The 17,247-nt window shown below is 34.8% G+C and overlaps 1 long non-coding RNA gene across 1 annotated transcript in view; it reads right to left on the bottom strand.

The window, feature by feature from the left end:
- The window catches only part of LOC141456964 (uncharacterized), a 71,727-nt gene extending 69,226 nt beyond the window's left edge, over positions 1-2,501 (bottom strand). The window contains exons 1-2 of the long non-coding RNA XR_012460134.1: positions 2,390-2,501; positions 1,845-2,042 (exon numbers count right to left, since the gene is read on the bottom strand). This is a non-coding gene — a long non-coding RNA (uncharacterized lncRNA). The remainder of the gene's footprint in view (positions 1-1,844; positions 2,043-2,389) is intronic.
- Positions 2,502-17,247: the final 14,746 nt, after the last annotated feature.

Here is a 17,247-nt window from a genome sequence, read left to right as displayed (position 1 = left end):
TTCAAGAGGAATTTGAGGATTATCCTTCAGGGGTTCAAGTTTATATACTTCTGCTTTATAGTTCTCATTTCTTTCTTATTTAGACCGCAGACCTTCGTTCTTTCGTGGACATTCTCGTGCTCTTCGCTGAATGCGCCTCTTTTGACTCAGTTCTTTTTTGCCCATCAGAGAATTTGGATGCAAGTATTGCTAGGGATTTGGCAGTCTCATCGAAATCTCCCTTGCTCAGCGAGTCAATCACATTAATGATTGTTTCCATCACTGGTTCTTGAAATGTTAAGCCCATGAGTAGGCAAGTGCATCGCGAAAAGAGCTGTTTAAAGATTGTAATGCAATTGATGGACCCGACCTTCTGATTGTGACTTAACTATATGTACACCATGTCTATTCATCGATTCTAAACCGTTAATGGTTTGGTTTCAGGTTGTTTGCAACCCTTACCTTCATAGAGTAGGAGGATAAATAGAGAGAAAGATAGCTTCTTCTTTTGAGATGTATTGTCTTAATAAAAAAGTGAATTAATGCTAATTTTTACAGACAGACTTAATGCCTTTGTCCAACACTCACATAGTTCAATTTAAATTTCTCATATTATTATTTTAAACAAAATCCTAGGCCTAAACTAAGAATCAAATCAAGTTCCATAATATAAAGATTACTTTTAACACCAATCTCCGCTCGGCTAACTCTCTAAATATCTATCTTTGTTAGTTGCTTCAAAAGCAATTGTTTACCCATATTAATGAACAAAAACTATAAACATTTTCTTGGTTTCTAAAAAAAATCAGTTGAAAAACGTAAACAAAAGGTTTCTAGCTAAGCTGGAATTCAGGAATGATCATTATGTATTCAAAACGCATTCGCTACATATGTACTATAGTAATAATATTCTATAATAAAGCATAATTTACAATTTGGTTTGTTTATAGTTTGATAAAAACATAAAACATGATAATTAATCAAATATGCAGAGATTTAATAATATACTTCATATTATAATAAGCCGTGCCTTCTGTATTATTTTTCTACCTTTCAACTCCCTTAGCTCACGTTCAAAAATCGTGATTTACTTGCCTCTAATTCGTTCGCCTTTTATTTTATTTATTAGATTTAGATTCTTTCAAGGTAAGTTATGTTGGTGATATCAAAATGGCCTTCGAAGGATACTTTTCGATATTTTTCTTTTATCCTTTGTTCCTTTATGAATTTATTACTTATTTCAATGACATTTTAACTCTTCTCGATATTCTTGACCATAATTAACCAGTTAACTGTTTATGACAAAGATATTCGTCATGAAAAAAAGTGTAAAATTTCGTGTTACGATGAATATCATGCGTTTTCAGCAGTGACCATCGGCAGTTAATTTATATTCGTAAATTTATCTTTAACGTTTTTGGTTCCTATTTATGTTAATATAAATAAATGAATAAATGTTCATGAAATAAATAACGAAAAAAAAATACAAAAGTCATTTCATTTCAACCCAATTTCATATCAAACATACTCTGGGTTTGATGAATATATTCTTATTTTTGTACGTCGCACGTAGGGGACACGTTTTCCAACGAGGTCGAAACCAGTTAACTGGTTAAAGATCTTTCCTATTTATTGATGAAATTGTTTTGCCTCTGAAAACGGTGAGGAAATGAACTAGATTTATTGTGCGAATCTCTTAGCTACAGCTCTAATAATCATAGACACAAGTTCTTGTGGAGGTAGTTGTAGAGGTAGCCTTTTGTCCTTATTTTAAGGCGCGTTACAATTTTAGTATTTTTGCCTGTCTGTTTAAAATAAAATAAGGATAAGAGAATAAATGGATATTAGCTGAATGGTTAACATACTGGAATCTCATGCAGAGATTATGGGTTCGAATCCAGGCAGCTGCTGGCTCTTAAATTTTCTCTTTGCAGAAGATTCTTTTCAGCTCACTATGGGTGATATAGACAGTGGTGTGTCTGTAAATAGAGAACGCTGTCTGAAGGCCGGCAGTACACTGAAATAAGCTCCGGGTTGCAATTACCTCTCAGATGTTGATGCACCTTTAATTATAAAAATGAAGAAATGAATTATTGAACTAACCTTTTTAATATTTAATATAAAAAGAATTAATTAATCTAGGAAAAGAAAATTTAGAAAAAACTTTTGATTTTATTTTAAGAACTTTAAACTTAATGAACTTGTTTACTTTTTCTTAATAATGGTGTAATTTTAAAATTTGATATAGAATGTTAAAACAAGTTGTTAATTAAAAGAAGTTGTTAATTTTATTTTAACAATCTGTGTAAATAATTTAGGAGAGTGGAATTTTTATACGACAGTTTGTTTAAATAAACAGAACTATTAAAGAAGCATTAGTTAGATAGATTTATATAGTAAAGTGTCCTACGTTAAGATTGCCGTAGACTGCGCCGTCCACCATCTGATATTTATACACTGAGATCAGAGTTTAAGAGATGAAGATTACCCAGTCAGCTAAGATGATTGTGCGTTCAGCTTTTTGAAAGGGAAGGACGTTTTAGCCCAAGGTCATGTGAGTGATGTTTGTGTGTAGGAAGATAACAACTACTGAGTCATTCCTCGCTAATAGCTGGGTCATCTAGAGCCAGTGCTAAGATTTTTTTACAAATATTTTTGTACAATTGATACTACTCTTAATTTTTATTTTCAAGAATTTTTGTTATTTCCAGTTTTGTTTGATTAAATCTAATCTCTTCGCTTTAGTTTGCTGATAAAAGTCTCTCCATCTGCAATTAAATAAAATTAAGTCGTTAAGCGAACCATCCTGGTAGATTATACATTAATTACTCCACAAGGTTTAACCACTTCTAAGAACTATGGAGTTCTGAACGACCATTGTCCTCAACATACCGCAGCTGCCATTTTAAACGCAAATCTCTTCATTGCGTCTATCCGCCGGTTTTTATTGTAGTAGGGACAAATCAGTTTATACTCTTATTTGGAGTAAATGATGTTTTTTTACGTACTTTTTTAATTGGAATACCTCTTTTAATGAGATATTATCGTCTTTATTGAAGACAGTTGCAGCATGTGGATTGGATATTTAATAGGATACAATTCAAGGTTTCTTTCTCTTGCCAACTGTTACTCCTGAAGTTATTTGAAACTTAAGTACTAGGCTAAATCTTGATAGGGAAGGGGTTAGCTATGAGGTTAGCATACTGGACTCCCACGCGGAGGTCCCGGGTTCGAATCCAGCAGCTGTCCCTTAGATTTTCTCTTCCTAGGAGCTTCTTACAGCTCACTGTCCGGCGATGGACAGTGTTGTCTGTAACGAGAGAACACTGTCCGGAGGCCGGCAGTGCACTGGAAAAAGCTCCGGGCGCTAATGACCTCAGCTGTTGATGCGCCAAAAAAAAAAAAAAAAATCTTGAATGCTGTATTCAAGTACTTAGGTCCTTGATTTAGAGAAGTTACCATAAATTAGAGACTGTCTTGAGCTGGACCGGGTAACTATATTGTACTCTGGCAATGGCTAATCATTTTTGGGCGAAGTCTTCCCACAGGTCCTGGTTATGCCACACAAAGCCTGTTTTGCCTTAAGTGTGACTTTGTCCAGATGTGCCTTCCAAGTGAATCTAGAGTCCAAGATAACACACCTAGATACTTAACTTCGCCTGACACATCCAGCGTTTTATCAAAAAATTTAAGATTTCTGTAGCTCTCCTTGTCCCTTCTCCTAGTAAACAAGTAAAGGGTACTGGAGTAGTTTTAGAAGGGTTCACAAAGAGATCCACTTTTCTGCACCATCTTTCTATAATTTTGAGTGCTTCCTACAGGAGTACAGCAACGATAATCTCGTGCCTGCCCCTGACTACCACAGAAATATCATCTGCATAGCCAAGAACCGTGAACCAACGGAGGTCTAGCATCTCTATTAAATCATCAACGACCATACACCACAAGAGCGGAGATAAAACCCCTCCCAGTGGACATCCCCTGACTGTTATCATCAGCGATTCCCCAAAAAGAGTCGCCGTAATTTTCTTGTCGTTAGCATGCTACCGATCCACCTTGAAATTGTGGAATCTATACCATGCCTTTCCATCGCCAAGGAAATTGCTCTAAAGTTAGTGTTGCTGAACGCTCCCTCAATGTCCAGAAACACACCCAGTGCTGTCTCCTTGCAAAACACAGAGGTCTCCAGCTCCTTTACTGGAGGTCTGTCTCGCAAGATTTGCCCGTCTGATAGGCATGCAGGGGTCGCTGCTTTAAAGACACCTCCCTTATATGCAATCAATCAATTTTTCCAGCACTTTCAATAAGAACGATGATAGACTAATTGGTCTAAAATCCTTAGCCTGGGTTCTCTTCCCAGGTTTAGGGATAAAGATAACTTTTACAAGCCTCCATGTCCGAGAGACATAACCTAGGGCCAGACTTGCCCTCATTAGCCTGCATAGAACAGGAGAATGGAAAAAAGAGAAAAACATTTCATTTTTCCCGCTAAATATCTTCTTCTTTTTTTTTGGAGTAGAAACCTGCTACAGGAAAAAAAAGATGCGTTTTTTCCTTAACTTAAGATTCCCGAAGGAGTCGAAGCATCATCAAGAAATTTTTTGATTCCTCAAACAAAATTGAATGAATGGGAAAAAGTGATTGAATCGAGATAATCTGGACTGCGAGAGATTAGTTTCAATTAACTGAGAGAGGGTAGTTAGATGGGTCGGCAAGTAGAGTGCAAGTTTATTGACAACAATGAAGGATCCGGAGGCGCAAGGAAATCAGGACGCGTCCAGAAAAGAAAAAAGATATCCGAGGAGGGAAGATTCGGGTATGAACTTATAGAATCGGATTCAAGAAGGTTAAAAGAATGAAAAGAATTAATAAGACAGAAAGTAACTAGAGCTATTAAGAGCAATAAGGCAATTTTATGGTGAACTATATTAAGATGATTTTAGTTATGGATAACCTAACTTTGAACAACTTTGAAAAAAAGAGGTTCATAAGGAAAGAAATCAATTATCACTTTTGTATCTGTGGACTGACAGCCATTTTATGTAGACGGGTATACGACGGGTAATATACAAGGAAAACTCACCAGTTGTGCTCCTTTATATTATCGCCATCTTGGAGCAAGGTTGTAACAAGGATTATGGTTACAATTTTATTATTAAATAATAATTAAAAAAAGTGACCATACAGGAACTGTTTGCTGTATAATTTTGCATATAAATTAATATACTTTATAGGCATTATTTTTCTTAAAACTGGTACTTAGTTTTTTTTCTAGGTATTAGACTTGAATAAACCTTTTTGTTAGGTTAGGATAGGTTAGGTTTAGTGTATTCTGTAAACATTACACTGAAACTCACAAATCCATCAAAAGTGTAATAAATTTCACAATAACAATATACAATATTAAGACATGTTGCATTTGGAATATACAAATCTGATTCAGTGCAGGTCAAGTAATTACAACTACTAAGGATGAACAATTAGATTAATATTCTTTACAAATCGGAAATGATGCACTTATTTATTTTATTTCGGACAGATTTTAATTGGAATTCATTTTGGAATTATTAAAAAAAATTGAAGATACCTGATGTCTGCTTATATAAGGATTTTGCTGAACCTCAGGATTTGATGGGACTTTTTTTAGCTGTTATTTCAACTATAAATAAATAAATTGAAGGATTTGGAAAAAAAATCTGCATTTAACAGATAGCAGGAATTTGAAAGTGATTTTCTAGTAAAACAAAAAATAAAATAAGAACATCGACTAACAGTGGCATTGCTTTCTATTTAGTTCCAAGGCTGAACCAGAATATTTTGTCCAAAAAAGAAAACTATGCTTATAATTTTTTTTTTTTTTGGTACTTTACTTTAAATAAAGCTTCCTACGAACGAAAATCACAGCGGATAATCACGATCACACACGAAGGCTGCACAGCGTCTTAGCCGCCAGCACAAATGCAATTTTCACTCCCGTCGTTATGAGTTACCTTGTCAGCAGATACAATACTCTTCTATTAAATCTTTTTGTTAATACGGATACAGCCTGTCCAGAAAAATAATCACGCTGTGCTACTTCAGATCAGGTTACATGGATTACAATTAGAGAGTTGGAAACAAAGTACTGAATCTAATGTACAGGTTATACATCTTAATTTCAACGTGTAAACGATTTTACACTTAGAGCTTTCCACTTTTACCTATTAAATATCGATTTTCTGCCGTAAAAGCTTATTATTAGAAGTGTTAACAATAAAAAAACATTCTAATTTTGTTATTCTAAGATTGATTTTAAATTGAATTTAGTTTAAACAATTTGTATAAGATTTTTTTAACGTTTATTATTTATTTATTTGAACAATTGTACAGCAAAAATGAAATGTGCTGATAAAAGGGACATGAGCAGAGTCATCACCGAGTGGTCTCCAAAAGTAACATTAAATTGCTGACCTCTATTGTCGAGAAAAGTCACGCAGTCTAAGCGACGAATCGGTTTTTCGGGAAGAAGAAAGTGATGAATCAATTGGATTAAGATGACTAGGTAGGCGAAAAGAATCAGATAGAATTGTATAAAATTTTATGAGATTTCACTAGAAATAATATTTTCAGAATTGCGCTACCCAAATGTAACATTGGGTAGCTCAAATTTTGCATTACCACCAGCCTCTACCAGGCTAACCTAAACTAAAGAGGGTCAAAATCCCAAAACGAGAACGAAATTTTACTTTACTCTTGGCATTTTCTGTTAATTCCCCTCAAATTTGGGTTCTAAACTTTTCTTTAATCAAAAAGACATTTATTTGAAACACTTTTCATAGAAAACTTTCTTTCTAAAAGCATTCAAGAGAAGGTTTTGTTATCTGGCTTACATCAGAAAAATGTTACTTCTGAAACTATTTTTTCCTCTTCTGTTTCGAATACAATCAATCTAGTTGCAAGTCTAGAGAAAATTTGTAAGTTCACAGCTGTGATAGCGACGTATGTATAAAACTCAATACATTAGTAATGAAATTGTCCATTTTTTTTTCTTGGCATAATCGACGTAAAAGATATTCATATTTTTGGAAAACAATACCAGCATGTGATCGTAAAAATCCTTGAATATTACTTATCGCCTAATACGTAAATGTTTGTACTATATTTATTTTCAAGAATTACTGGTTTTTCCTTATTTTATCTATTAACTTACTCCATTATTTCCTCTAAACTTACAGTAATTATTATTGCCTTGAAACTTCTGACATCCTATTGTTTTACATTGATAATTTTAACAATATTCCCAATTTTTATAAATAGTGACATTTTAAACTAAACGAAAATTATTTTTTAGAGTTTTACTGTCTAAATACATAGTATTCACTCTTAACAAGAAAACTCTCCCTCCTCTCACCTTCCACAATACTTCTGTACTAATTACTAACCAAGTACGATATCTCGGACTACATCTTGACAAACGACTAACATGGAACCCTCACACGAGACTCAAACGAATTGACCTCAATCTGAGGTACAAAATGTTGAAAAGACTACTCGACAAACGATCAGAACTGACCCTGACGAACAAACGATCACTATATACCGCTCTACTTGCCCCAATATGGACGTACGGAATACAGCTATACGGAAGTGCCAAAAAATCGAACATCAACCGACTTCAAACCTTATAATCAATAATTCTAAGAAAAATAGTTAACGCAATGAAATATGAATGTATTTAAAAGCTATAGCCGAATTAGAATGAATGGAAGAAAATGCTTAGAGAAGGATTACGTGATTTTAATTTCGGTTAAGCGAGAAGGATGGCAGGAGCACAGAGTGCTGCTCCATCCATTAGCAGTAGTTTATGTAAATAGCGGTATATAGTAGAATGATGTATTTATAAGTAAGATTGGAGAGTGAGTGATATTCTAGTGATAAGCACCTAGACGATGCTGGCTGTATGGCGGAAGCCAATGCCAAAAATAAAAAAAAAATAAAAAAAATAACGCTCCCTTCTACGTCTACAATCATACTACACACTCTGATCTAAATATTCCTCTCGTTTCTGAAATAGCCCAATCTCGTTACACAAAACTCCATTCAAATCTACACAGTCACTACAACCTTCTGATCCACAACATGCCTACCACAACACTTCCTACTAATCCTCAACGCAGACTAAAGCGGCGGTGGCCACGCGACCATCTCAACACAACGCCGACCTCCTAGGATGGTTGCTGTGTAAGCTTGCCAATCTGGCGAACTAACGGCTTCCATCACTGGATGGTCGTCGTTCACACCAATCACGCCCTTGGCGCACATGCATGTGCGCGTATATGTATGAATATATAATATACGTGCATGTGTATTTGCGCTATCCTTATGTCTCAACTCTTTTGCTTATTGTACTGCATACAGTTGCAAAATAAATAAACAAATAAAAAAGAAAAGAAAAGAGTTTTACTGTTTAGAAAAGCATTTTACCTATTGATTTCTGTCTCTTTGGCTGGTTTGCTTCCTTTGTCATGAACTCTTCACTAAAAGGTGGTTAAAAACAATTGAAAATTTTGCCGATCATACAAATCGATTTAGAGTTGGTGATACGAGGGTCGTTTGAAAAGTCCGTGCAAAGTCAGAGAGATAGCACCACTGGCGCGTATTGAGGTTATGTTTAGTTAGTAGCATCTCTTGGAAGAACACACACCAAGTTTCAGCCAGATCGGTCTATTTCTTTGTGTTTGGCATTCGTTTGAATCGAGGAAGTCGAGTGATTTTCAAAAAATGGACGAAAAAGAATTTCGTGTGTTGATTAAACACTACTTTATGAAAGGCAAAACGCCTCAGGAGACTAAAGAGAAGCTTGATAAACATTATGGTGACTCTGCACCTTCGATTAGAACAGTTTATAAGTGGTTTCAAAATTTTCGGAGTGGCCATATGGGCACAAGTGACGCTGAACGTTCTGGACGCCCTGTTGAGGTTACTACTCCAGAAATCATTGATAAAATCCATGATATGGTGATGGATGACAGAAGAGTGAAGGTGCGTGGGATTGCTAGTGCTGTGGGCATCTCGAATGAACGGGTACATAATATTTTGCATCAACATTTGGACATGACAAAGCTATCTGCAAGATGGGTGCCGCGATTGCTCACGCTTGACCAAAAACGAAATCGTGTGAAGTGTTGCAAGGACGGTTTGCAGCTGTTCCAGAAGAATCCGTAGGACTTTAAGCGTCGTTTCGTCACTGTGGATGAAACATGGATACATCACTACACTCCTGAGACCAAAGAACAATCTAAACAATGGGTTACCAAGGGGGAATCTGCGCCAAAAAAGGCGAAGACCGTTCCTTCGGCCGGAAAGATTATGGCGACTGTCCTTTGGGATTCGCAAGGAATAATCCTCATCGACTATCTGGAAAATGGTAAAACTATTACAGGTGCATATTATTCATCGTTATTGGACCGTTTGAAAACCGAGCTGCAAGAAAAACGCCCACCATTGGTCCAAAAAAAAGTCCTTTTCCATCACCAGCACAACGCACCAGCTCACACCTCAGCAGTTGTGGTCGCAAAATTAATGGAAATAGGGTTCCAACTCGTTTCACATCCCCCCTATTCTCCAGACTTGGCTCCCTCGGACTACTATTTGTTCCCCAATATGAAGAAATGGCTGGCGGGAAAAAGATTTTATTCAAACGAGGAGGTGATTGCAGAAACGAATGGCTATTTTTCAGACTTGGACAAATCCTATTATTTGGAAGGGATCAACAAACTAGAGCAGCGTTGGACGAAGTGTATAAGCCTAAAAGGAGACTATGTTGAAAAATAAAAAAGGTTTAGCCCAAAAAATTAAGTAGTTTTTATTTTTGCACGGACTTTTCAAACGACCCTCGTAAATACGCAACAAGTTTGTTTGAGTTCAAAGATTTCAAAATATTTATTTACAGTGAAAACTATTTCAAAAAATTTGTTGACATATTGCTGCTGTAGATAAAAAATAAAAATGAAATATATCAACTAAGCTTTCTCTTTTAAAAGCAATAATTTAAATGAAATGAACTTTTAACAAATTGGCTTTTAAAGAACACCAGTTTCTTATTTTACAATCCAATATCTGCGTATGTCTTGGATTTTAATAAAAAGAATAGAGCGATTACTGTCCAATCTAGAGTAAGTTCATATTTATAGAGGTCACCTCATTCTAGTTGTCAATTACAAGTTATTTCTTCTTTGGTAAACACTAATTCATGTCTGCACACTCGGTCTGTCCGATAGCGGCACTTGTACGCTCCTATCCTCTGCTATTAAGTTATAACGTTGTACGACCTATATACACATTTAAACAACGGTAAAAGAGGTAGTGAGCTACTCTTCTATGAAAATTAATTCTCAATCTGTTAGGCGAGCGTGACAATAATACATCAGCTGGTTTCTCCATTCTAGTTGTAACTTCTCTATCTATATTCAATAATACGATAAAATTCCTTTAAACTATTTCTTACACCTATCTTTGTAAATTTAATGATTTTTTGCGGTGGCGATTGAAAATATTTCGGATTAGTTTGGTACTTGTTATTACAAAAAATTGTCTTCTTGATTTATTTTTGGCCAGTCTGTTGGTACTAATTAAATAACTAAGAATATCCTAAACCTAAACTTCAGGAAGCTAAGGCACTGTACCAGATGTTGATAGTCTCCTGCAACCCATTCTTACACTACAGATGGCGTTGGCTGTCCTTCCGATTTTTGGCCCATCCACATCATTTCCAGTCATCACTGCCACCAGTAGTTTCCTATTTAGATCAAATAGTGTAGGGGTGAGGGAGGCACATTTGAACTGAATTTACATTTTCTGTTACAGAGTGCACAGAATCGTATTTTTGAACCTTTTTATTTTGTTTTCTACAACTTTCAAGTCTTCTTAACAGATCTATATCAATAAACAGTTATTACTTTACGTACATATCTATATTTTTTTAATTTAAAAATTTTATGGCAAATGTTAATATCTACCCCACTGGTGGGGTAGCTTTGAACACAATATAAAATAGAAAGAAATGATATTACTTTACTCTGAATCTACCTTCTATCAGTTATTTCTCTCATTACTACATTACTTTCTCTTTTAAACCACTGAAATCTAGTTCAAAAATCAATAATGACTCAGTTCGGGGATGTTGTACTCCCGAAGTGTGATAAGTTTGAACACAATATTCGGTTTGTTGCGCTTCTTAATGTAGGTTCGAACCACTTTCCCCTTCTCTGCGATTAAACCAAAAAAAGTCACAAACTTGCCGGTCTGTAGGGCACATTTTAACTGAGATGTTGAAATGTGCCCCCTCTCCTACCATAAGAGAAAATATAATATCCAACACTTTTTTTTTGCAAGCAAATAGACTTTTGTAAATACTATATTTAAAAATACGAATACCAAATGTTAATATGGACTAACAATACTTACACCTTGTCCACTACAATCTTCACAATACACTTCCAAAGCTGCAACAAAAATTTTACTTCCACGTTACAAAATAAAACATTCCTCAATTCTGACTTTACAAACAATGAAAACGAAGGGTGACTCTGTCAATTATCAGGTCTACCACAAAATATGGAGAAAATTACCAATAATAAATGTTTTAAATATTTGGCGAGAAATTAAAACTGTTTAAAGGTGCTCCCTCTCCCTTATCTTGTAGTATCCGGATGATTACTCCAATAATCAAAACTCTTAGCCTGATCATCCTCTTTACTCTATCCAGAGCCTCTTAAACTCTTTCAGCTTTTATTTCCTGATAATCGTGTTATTGTAACGTATTGAACAAGAAAGGTTCGAGACTACAAAATGATATGCTTGCTATACCTCTCTCTAGCAAGTTCAGAGGGTAAAGTTAAGCTCTAATCTATAGGCTCGTTTTAGTGAATTGCCCAATTCCTGCAACTTTTGTGGTATAAGTTCTAAGGACCTTTTTAATATCTATGACTGATAATGGCCAATTTTAGACTTAAAGTGTGGTTATTAAAGTGCTGTTAACTGTTCGTGCTCTTGGACTGCTTAATCCTTAATATTATCTTGCCATCTCCACCACGAATTAGCCTGCTCGAGCTTGAGTCCCCCTCACTTCTTAGCCTAATACTAAAGACGTACTTTCCTACTTTCTTGATGAAGTCGGAAGCTTGAAAGCAGCGTTTCCTTCTCTTACTCTAGTAAGTTTATCGTAAGGTCTCTGCCAAGAAAAAAATGAATTCCAAACTACGTTCTACTCAATTCCAGCCTAGTATATGCTACAATTAAACAAGACGTACAATTAATATTTAATAAACTGAATAACAACATCCAGACTTCCATTATTTCATATTCTTTTACAAACATAAATATTCAAGACAATGTTAACAGAATTCTTGCGCAGAATATTAAGAGAAAACAAGTTTTATTATTAAACAAAATGATTCACGAGTTAGTCATGTCGTTTAGTTAAACTAGTCTTAATGTACTCATTATTAGTACTTCCGTCTTAAAAATACTCAGCTAGACTAGTAAGATGAGAATGTATAATGTATTCAAATATATAATCTCTGTTTCTATAGAAAATACATTTATTTTGAATGGTATGCAAGTGTGTATAATAAAGAAAGGAAATTATACTCACATTTTTTTTGAAAAAAAGTTCAGTTTCATATTTCTTGAAATCCGTATGAGTTGTCTGCAATTATTCTAATGGCGGCGAAACATCCATGTTTTTTTACGGAAATGTAAAGGTTTTAGATGAGAGAATTAAACAAAAAAGTGCATCACTGAATTATGTTAACTAATTTTTACAACAAGTTTGTTCTATTCCAGTAGATTTTTCAGCCAAGTAGTCGAATTAAAAGTTCAATTCTGAATAAATAATTTTTTTTCTTCTAAACTGTCTAAACGCAGATATTTTAAATTCTGCCAGAAACCCCTAACTAATCCATTTTTCTGTGTCACCCCTATTGTGATTATTTCAAGTCAGGAAACAAGACACTAATGAACGTCAAGCTACATATAGTTTCCGTTCAGCTGTTTTAAAAGGGAGGTGAATAAAATTTAACACCTTAAAACAATTTTTCTAAATTTAGTTTTTATGTTTCTCCAAAATTGTAAAAGATATATATTTAAAGTATATATTTAAATATTAAAATAAAAATAGAAATAAAGTAGGACGAGCTTTAAATGCAACAAAACCTATCACGAATCCTGAATAGTTGTGGATAGCTAGCATACTTGTCTTACAAATGTTTATAATCTTTACTATCAAATAAAATCCAAAACCAATTTTGGGAATCTAACCCAATACTTTTTTCTTTTCTTTATCTCTAATGCACGACAACTTAAATATTAAAGGGTGTTCATTTTAAGACGGCTCAAATGCATTTCATACTTAAACGGTTAATCTGAGCAAAAAATGGTAGAGGAAAAATTTGTTACCCGTCACATCTAGTTTCAAAATATGTGATTTGATTTTAGATTCCTAAAAGCAAGCCAGTTTAGCCAGGACGCTATCAACTGCTCTCTGTATCTGAGGAGGCACCTTTGAAGACACAGTACATGCTTCACAAGTTGAGTAAAGTGCATTATTTGATAAATTAAGGAATAAGTTTGATCCTTTACGTGAAAGATATTGATCACTTAAATATGTGGCAGGAGGTTTCCAATTTTTTTTTGGTAATTAAACGCAACTCTCCCAAAATTACCAAATAATTATTAAACCTTCTTATTTGTAACAGATGTAAAATTAATTTTTAGCCATTTTGTGTATGGTTGAGAATATCTAAAGCTCTTAACATTTGATTTTTCTTAGAAAAATCACTGGGAAAACGACTTATTTCCCGATATTAAGAAAAATACTAGCTTTACTGCCTTGGCAATATTTTCAGAAGAAAGGGGATGGAAAAATACATAAAAATGACCTATCGCGTGCTCTTCTTTCTCTTTGATAACAAGTTAAAAAATTGAAATATGATTAATAAATACCAGATTTTGAAATGGCCTAGCACCTTTAATTATGAAGATATCGAATTGCGGTTTCCGGTTTCTTTCACAACTTTTTATACTCTTTAAAACTGTGTACGAGTATATGAAAATGGGGGTCAACTGCAAACCCTCACTTTTGGTCGCTCGTCAACCGCGTATGCGGGCAGGAATCTAAAATCAAGTCACGTATTCTGAAACTAGAGGTGACGGGCAACGAATTTTTCCTCTACCATTTTTAGCTCAGATTAACCGTTTAAGCATGAAATGCATTTGAGCCGTCTTAAAATAAACACCCTGTATAATAGAAAGAAATAAGTATACGAGTATACTACCGGCAGAATATGCAAGTTTAGAATCAATCAATGCCTAGTTATTTTAAAAAATTCAACTTTAAGGCTAAAAATGTTACTAAGTTAAAAATTAAACATAAAAACGAGTTATTTTAGGTTTCCTATAAAATGAGCAGGTTGGTTACTTTAGTCACACGTTTTTTGGCATGAAAAGATGAATTTTTCTTTATTCCAAAAACATTAATCTCACCTCAAACATAATTATTTACGTTGTGTTATTTTTTTAGTTGCCATAAAAATGACAACTTACCTTAAAAATTACGTAAAGATTGTGGTGGTTAAAATTACTTTTATTTGCAACTGATTTAAAATTTAAATTAACTTTTCTCTATATTTTTTTGGGTTCTTTTAATTAATTTTGTAATTGGAAAACGTAAAATTGATTAAAAAATACTCTTTGTACTCTTTTTTTTTTATAATTACTTCTCGCTTTTTTATTTTAATCACTTTGCATTAACAGCCTAAATCGGTAACAAATAAAGCAGACTAGGTATTCAATACAAATTAATTAAATGATGTTGCCATGGCTGTGAAAGATAAATAGAAATATCAGTCTTTTATATCTTATAGTTTGATTAGTGCTAGTGTCAATGGCTACTTGATGATCAAAGTGTAACTGATTCTTGATGTTTAAAATTGCTATTGGCAGGTGGTTGCGCATAAACCAATGGGGTGAAAAAAAGTCAGAACCTTATAAAAAAGGGAAGGTTTTTTCTAACTTTTACTAGACTACAAGGGGTCGGCTACAGTGCTTGAAGACAGTCTCCTAATCTAACTAACAATTAGAGCAACTAATAGTCTGCCAATTAGTATTGTACGAGGGTCGTTTGAAAAGTCCGTGCAAAGTCAGAGAGATAGCACCACTGGCGCGTATCGAGGTTATGTTTAGTTAGTAGCATCTCTTGGAAGAACACACACCAAGTTTCAGCCAGATCGGTCTATTTCTTTGTGTTTGGCATTCGTTTGAATCGAGAAAATCGAGTGATTTTGAAAAAATGGACGAAAAAGAATTTCGTGTGTTGATTAAACACTATTTTATGAAAGGCAAAACGCCTCAGGAGACTAAAGAGAAGCTTGATAAACATTATGGTGACTCTGCACCTTCGATTAGAACAGTTTATAAGTGGTTTCAAAATTTTCGGAGTAGCCATATGGGCACAAGTGACGCTGAACGTTCTGGACGCCCTGTTGAGGTTACTACTCCAGAAATCATTGATAAAATCCATGATATGGTGATGGATGACAAAAGAGTGAAGGTGCGTGAGATTGCTAGTGCTAGGGGCATCTCGAATGAACGGGTACATAATATTTTGCATCAACATTTGGACATGACAAAGCTATCCGCAAGATGGGTGCCGCGATTGCTCACGCTTGACCAAAAACGAAATCGTGTGAAGTGTTGCAAGGACGGTTTGCAGCTGTTCCAGAAGAATCCGCAGGACTTTAAGCGTCGTTTCGTCACAGTGGATGAAACATGGATACATCACTACACTCCTGAGACCAAAGAACAATCTAAACAATGGGTTACCAAGGGGGAATCTGCGCCAAAAAAGGCGAAGACTGTTCCTTCGGCCGGAAAGATTATGGCGTCTGTCTTTTGGGATTCGCAAGGAATAATCCTCATCGACTATCTGGAAAATGGTAAAACTATTACAGGTGCATATTATTCATCGTTATTGGACCGTTTGAAAACCGAGCTGCAAGAAAAACGCCCACGATTGGCCCACAAAAAAGTCCTTTTCCATCACGACAACGCACCAGCTCACACCTCAGCAGTTGTGGTCGCAAAATTAATGGAAATAGGGTTCCAACTCGTTTCACATCCCCCCTATTCTCCAGACTTGGCTCCCTCGGACTACTATTTGTTCCCCAATATGAAGAAATGGCTGGCGGGAAAAAGATTTTATTCAAACGAGGAGGTGATTGCAGAAACGAATGGCTATTTTTCAGACTTGGACAAATCCTATTATTCGGAAGGGATCAACAAACTAGAGCAGCGTTTGACGAAGTGTATAAGCCTAAAAGGAGACTATGTTGAAAAATAAAAAAGGTTTACCCCAAAAAATTAAGTAGTTTTTATTTTTGCACGGACTTTTCAAACGACCCTCGTAATGACGGAAAATTGTGAATATACTCGTATATATTTTTTTGTGAATATACAGGGTGATCCATTTAAAACGCCAATCGCTCATAACTTTTTAGGAAAACGGAAATCCAGAAAAAACCCATTGATTAAACTATATGTTTTGTTATATCTAGTTTTCAAATTGTCCACCCCTGATGCTGTATCTTCATTTTTTTAAAAAAAGGATTATTACGTATGATGTAAGTCAAGTATTATTATGTATGGCTAAATACACGGGATTCGAACTGGGGTTCTCCCACTTACAAAGTCACGCTCTTGACCACTAGACCAACACCCTGGCAAGATATTCTTACCGTAATCATAGGTCAAGAAGTCTTGCTCATGGGGTACAGTGACATGAGGTGATGGTTGCTTTTATTTGATGATAAAACAAATTTATCCTGATTCACCCACAACCATTACATTACACTACATTTTTTAAAATCTTCAATTATTATTATTTTTGTTCTTTGCGTCACAAATAACATTTATCGCAGTCAGAGGACCTCCCAAAACGTGTATTTCTGGTGGAAAATTTATATCGAAAACCGTTTACGAATAGATAAAATAGTAACTTTGATCTTAAATATCTCAACAAATATTAGGGATATCAAAACGGGGTCATAATCATTATCAAAACCACTGGTTCTTACGAAACCTTGATCAGTTTTTTGGCCGTAACTCCGCCAAAAATGAAGATACAGCATCGGGGGTGAAAAATTTGAAAACTAGACAAAAAAAAACATATAGTTTATAGTAATGGATTTTTTCCAGAATTCCGCTTTGCTAAAAAGTTATTAGCGATTGGTG

This window comes from Rhodnius prolixus, unplaced genomic scaffold, assembly GCF_049639745.1.
Source record: "Rhodnius prolixus isolate KJV_2025 unplaced genomic scaffold, Rpr scaffold_10, whole genome shotgun sequence".
In the NCBI taxonomy this organism is placed as follows: Eukaryota; Metazoa; Arthropoda; class Insecta; order Hemiptera; family Reduviidae; genus Rhodnius; species Rhodnius prolixus.
This window is presented reverse-complemented; position numbering and strand designations above follow the sequence as displayed.